Here is a 6,000-nt window from a genome sequence, read left to right as displayed (position 1 = left end):
ATATTGAATATACACACATTATAAAATCACATGAAAAATACAGCCATAAAATAGAAGTTAAAAATGGCTATATTTTTCATGTAATATTGTACTCTATAAATGTCTTCAGAATAGGAGGCATCAGTGCACACTGTTGTAATTCCAATGTAATTTTACGATGTGTGAACTCAGACGTAGACAATGTTGAGATTGTCATATATTGTAGAGCAAATAGAAACAATGGCAACTCACCAATACCGGTAAATTCAGTCTTTATTTATTTATCCAGATTTCATGTGGTAACATAGACACTGAGGCGGGGAGCTGTAATGATGACAGCAGGAATTAGGAGTCAGCGTGACAGCTGTTTCCTACATCATCACGTACTTCATCAGGCGTCTGATTAGATTGTATTCAAGCCTAAGATTTCCCAATATATACTGAATACATATATATATATATATATATATATATATGAATAAATATATATGAATAAAAAAGCTCTAATCTTTATATAATATATAATGTAAAATGAATCAGTGCAGCATTATGGACCTATCTAGACTAAGAAGTAGAAATGCCTCAAGGCTCCATATTTACTGCTCCTTCTACTTCTGAATATACACGGCTTACACATAATGATAGGCAGACATGTACTAAGAAGCACAATAGGCTTTGCTATGATTGAATATTAATTTTACTACACATTTCTTGTTAAACAATCTGTCTTCTTCTTGGACATCATGGTGTATTACGAGGCTTCTGGTTATTTGCATTATACCAAAAGTGTAATAAAGGTAAATATATAACTCTGGACTGTCTGCGCTTTTCTTGAGGCGATTTGTGCTTTTTGTCTTCTCCATAGAATAAGAATTATGATCTAGCTTTATGTTTCATAGATTTCTATTACATCACAAAGCAAATAAAATATGAGAAACACTTTCCATGAATTTTCCTCATCCTTCGAGCTCAGGCGCACGGACCTATTATAGATTTGTTTTGTTAAGGTTGTTAAGGTTAAAATAAAAATGAAGGACATTATTCTTAATAGCGCTACGGACTACGCGTTTCTGGGGGCTTGCTCCCCCCTTCCGCAGGTCCATTGGACCTGAGGAAGGGGGGAGCAAGCCCCCAGAAACGCGTAGTCCGTAGCGCTATTAAGAATAAATTCCTTCATTTTTATTTTAACCTTTGTCCGCTTCGGTTTATGACCATTTTCAACAAAGGAGCGCCACGAAGGATCATTTTCCTACAAGGATTCAATAACTCTAATAAAAGTCAGAATCACTCGCCTTTTCCCATTAAAAAAAAAATATATGTAAATAAAAATAAATATAAACATATGTGGTATCGCCGCGGGCATAACTATTGCCACACCTCCTGATGACGGCGATTTATCGCTGAAACATGTAGAGCGGGCACTGATTGTTTTTAAGAACATGCACATATGACCTTTCTTGTGGGTTCTTACATATTAACCCCACATTAGGATATATAGAGAGTGGTGTTCCACCGATTAATATAAAATATATTGGCATATAGTACATGTATTTTTAAACTCACTTTTGAGCACCATTTGTTTTGGTTACATATTAACGTATACTAATAAAAGTTATGTTTTAAGGAATCCCCTCCCAATAGGGATATCTGTACCCCAGGCCTTGTGCTCTGGGGTAATTGTGATATATTTAGTTCAGATCCCAGAATTCCTTATGGGGACGTTTGTGATCAAACTATAAAAATATATTGTTAATTAAACTGCACGGTCAATGGCGTACACGTAAAAAAAAAAAAAAAAGCCAAAGTCCAAAATAGCGTATTTTTGATCACTTTTTAAAAATGAAGAAAAAAGTCTTATTAAAACAAAAATGATACAGATAACATCTTCAGATCACGGCCCAAAAAATGAGCCCTCATACATCCCTATATGCAGAAAAAAGAAGTAATAGGGGCCAGAAGAGGACATTTTTAAACAAATAAATTTGCATGTAGTTATGATTTTTTCCAGAAGTGCGACAAAATCAAACCTACATAAGTAGGGTATCATTTCATCCGTATGAACCTAGAGAATAATAATGTGTCATTTTTACCCAAAAATGTACTGCGTAGAAACGGAAGCCCCCAAAAGTTACAAAATTGTTTTTTTTTCTTCAATTTTGTTGCACAATGATTTTCTTTCCCATTTCTCCTGGATTTTTGGGTAAAATGACTAATGTCACTGCAAAGTAGAATTGGTGGCGCAAAAAATAAGCCATAATATGGATTTTTAGGTGGAAAATTTAAAGGGTTATGATATTTAAAAGGTAAGGAGGAAAAAACGAAAATGCAAAAACTGAAAAACGCTGAGTCCTTAAGGGGTTAATGACCAGAAGGCCATAAAGCACCTTCCTATTAACTGCAATGCAATTCTGGGATGATTCTGGTAAAATAATCAACATCCTTAATTCTTTGGATGGAATCCAGATCCACCTTGGAAGTCCTGCTGCAGTATTTCTGTAGTGTGCACAGTGTAGCAGAAACCCATTGAGATCAATGGAATTCTGCTGCACCTGAGTTAGACCCAGAATAATTCCCAGTCAAATTTCAGTAGTGCGCAAGGGCCCTCACTGTTTCATATGGGGACAGATTGAGATTATGTTTTCTCTTGAACATCATACAAAAATTGCGGAATGCTCCATCAGATGAGGGTATGATGACAAATACAAAGAGGTTTTCTTCTAAGGTCGAGTTCACACGGCAGAATGTCCATGAGGAATTCTGCATGAATCTTCCACACGGGGGATTCTGTAGCAGCAGAGTCCCATTGATTTCAATAGGATTCTGCTGCTCTGTCCACACAACAGAATTTACGCAGCAGAAATCCTGATTCAGTTGTCTGCAAAAACATTTAACATCTTCAATGTTTTTGTGGATTCCGCAAAGGAAAAGCATTGTCGTCTATGAGTTTTTTAGAAAGACAATAGCGAAGAACTCCATATTACATTACTACAGCTCCCATCCCACATACATAAAAGACAATATTCCCTATACAGTGGTCCCTCAAGTCACAATATTAATTGGTTCCAGAACGACCATTGTATGTTGAAACCATTGTATGTTGAGACCATAACTCTATGGAAACCTGGTAATTGGTTCTGAAGCCACCAAAATGTCATCCAAAAAATAGGAAAAAGTGAGGATTAAACAAAGGTAAGTAGATAACAAATAGAGATGAAGCAAATCCTTACATATAAAAGTAAAAAAGATCTGCTGGGAGCTGTAAATCACTGTCTATGTCAGTGTTTCCCAACCAGGGTGCCTCCAGCTGTTGCAAAACTACAACTCCCAGCATGCCCGGACAGCCGTTGGCTGTTCGGGCATGCTGGAAGTTGTAGTTTTGCAACAGCTGGAGGCACCCTGGTTTTGGAAACAATGGTTTATGTAGAGGACAGGAGCTTCTTCAGGGTCCTATACAGTACACACAGTGTCCCAAATGGAGCCGCCCTTACTTGGTGTCCAAAGGAGCAGCTAACCCTGGCACAGGTAAGGAGTAGTACAGAACTTGTAATTCCTCCCTGTACTGTAGGGGGCGCTACCAGACAGCCAGTCAGTGCATGCACTTCAATAATACAGGTAATTTACAAGTAAAATGCCCATTCTGATTGGTAAGTTCCTCCGGTTGTGACATGTTGCACAGATCTGGACTGTCTGTAGCATTGTATGTTGAGTCTGGTTTCAAGTTACAATGGTCCAGAAAAAAAAACATTGTATGTTGAAACTATTGTATGTTGAGGCCATTGGAAGTTGAGGGATCACTGTAGTCAGTTGCTTAGATTCAAACGAGTGAATAGCGAGCAAACCACGTTTAATGAACAAGCAGACAACCTCCTACTACGATTGGAGAAAAGAGGATGCTCAACGGATATTTTACAAAAAGCCTTAATAAAAACACAAAATAAACCAAGAGAAGAATTATTAAAACCTAAAAGACGCAAACAAAATAAGTCCAATGGAAAGACTAAAAATGATAATCGCATAATTTTTTCCTTTGCAAATTCTCCTATTAATCATATTATACGAAAAAGTTTTATGGATAACTGGTATTTTTTTTTTGCTTAAGACCAGGAGCTGGGTGAGAATGCAAGGGAAAAACCTATAATTACATTCAGAAAATCTACCTCCATAGGCAATATACTCAAACTAAATAAACAAAAATTCCAGGCTACTAAAAATAAAAATTGGCTGCAAAACATAGAACCCAAAGGGAATTTTCCGTGCAGAAACTTTTATTTCTGCCAGTTTAATTTAGCAAAACAAAACTTCATTCTGGGAGGCAATGATATCTATGTAAATCAGCTTATTACTTGCAAGTCTACCTACATTGTATATTGCATTCTATGCCCTTGTAAATTTTACTATATAGGCAAGACAAAAAGGAAACTGCAAATACGTGGAAGAGAGCATCTGTACTCTCTAAGGACCGGCAAAGGGTCATCCCATTTCGTGTCCCATATGGCTAAATGTCATGGCAACGATGGTAGATGCCTAAAATTTGCGGGTCTGGAGAGAATAACAGATGTTCCAAGTGGAGAAAATAATGATACCTACCTATTACGCAGAGAGATGTCTGATGAAACCGCGCAAGCGCGGTGAAACGCGTCACATTGGATTAAAGCTGTTTGCTACCTACCTGGCTTCACTGGTCCCCTTCTTGGTCAGCGCCTGTATTCCTGCACCCCTGAAGTTTTCGCCCTCACATCTCTATCGTTTCCAGGAAGGCTGCAGACCTAATTCACTACAGCAAAACGCATATCCTTGTTGTGTGGGAATTTGCACAACTTGGCAGGGGGAGCCTTCATTTTACCCTCCCTCCCCACACACCTGTGATCCCGTTGATTCTCCACAAGGGAGCGCCTGTTCTTCCTTTGTTTTACTATTACGCAGAGAAGCACTCTGGATAATTAGGTTGAACGCAACAGGTCCACTTGGATTAAACAAAAGAAATGACTTGTCTTCGTTCCTGTGATCGCTTAGCCTTTTTCAAGTGGTTTTAACATATATGTTTACAGGTGATTTATTTGCACACTTACTTTTTTAAGTGTTCATGTGTTTTTTTGTCTTTTTATATATATATATTTTTTGGTGAAAGTTCACACTATATTAGTTATAGTTGCGTTTTGTCTAGTGAACATGGCGGATCATCAATATATAAGACACCTGCCACCTGAAAGAGGCGTACACCTAGGCCGGAATAAGCGTTGGCAGTGACGCGAAACTAGTAGCCTATCAGTGGTGTGCCCCGCTTCTGAAAGTCATGTTCGTCTCTCGCTCCCCGCCATGGATCTATGTCTGCACAGCTACGATATTGGAATAAAACTATCGTATGCTGAAGCAACAGTCTGGGTGAGTGCGACTTCATTTTTCTATACTTCACATGCAAATTTCTGAGTGGTCCTAGCGACGGCATCCTCTTCTGGCACTTCGCTGTCTGTGGAATGTCCGCACACAGATCTTTTGTGCGGACATTTCGTGTAAACATAGCCTAAGGCAGAATATCTCCTTTGTATATAACATCCTAAAATTCCCGCAAAAAACACCAAACAGCAGCAAAGGTTTAAAAAATAAAATAAAAAAACCTACAAGAAACCCAAACCCAGCTTTACGTTTCTTCAACTTTTTTTTAAACCCCTAAAGTTTTTTTTTTAACACCTTATTTTTCACCCTACATCCCCATATGAGATCTTGTTTTTTGAGAGACCAATTGTACTCTTGAAATTACACCTTTAATTTTGCCATAAAATGTACAGAAAAACAAACAACAAAAAAAGTATTATTTGAGAGGAAAATTGAAGAGAAAACTTTTTTCATTAGTTTTGCATATTTTAGGGAATTTGGTTTTTACCTAGTGCACTTTTTGGTTAAAAAAAATTATTAATTGGCCCTGATTTACTAAGAGTGTTGTGTAGGTTTCTTTGTGGGTTTTAATTCCCTACAATTTTTTTTCTACAATTTTTACTAAGGTTTCCCACATTTTCCAATTTT

The sequence above is a fragment of the Hyla sarda genome, chromosome 10 (assembly GCF_029499605.1).
Source record: "Hyla sarda isolate aHylSar1 chromosome 10, aHylSar1.hap1, whole genome shotgun sequence".
NCBI classification, from domain to species: Eukaryota; Metazoa; Chordata; class Amphibia; order Anura; family Hylidae; genus Hyla; species Hyla sarda.
This window is presented reverse-complemented; position numbering follows the sequence as displayed.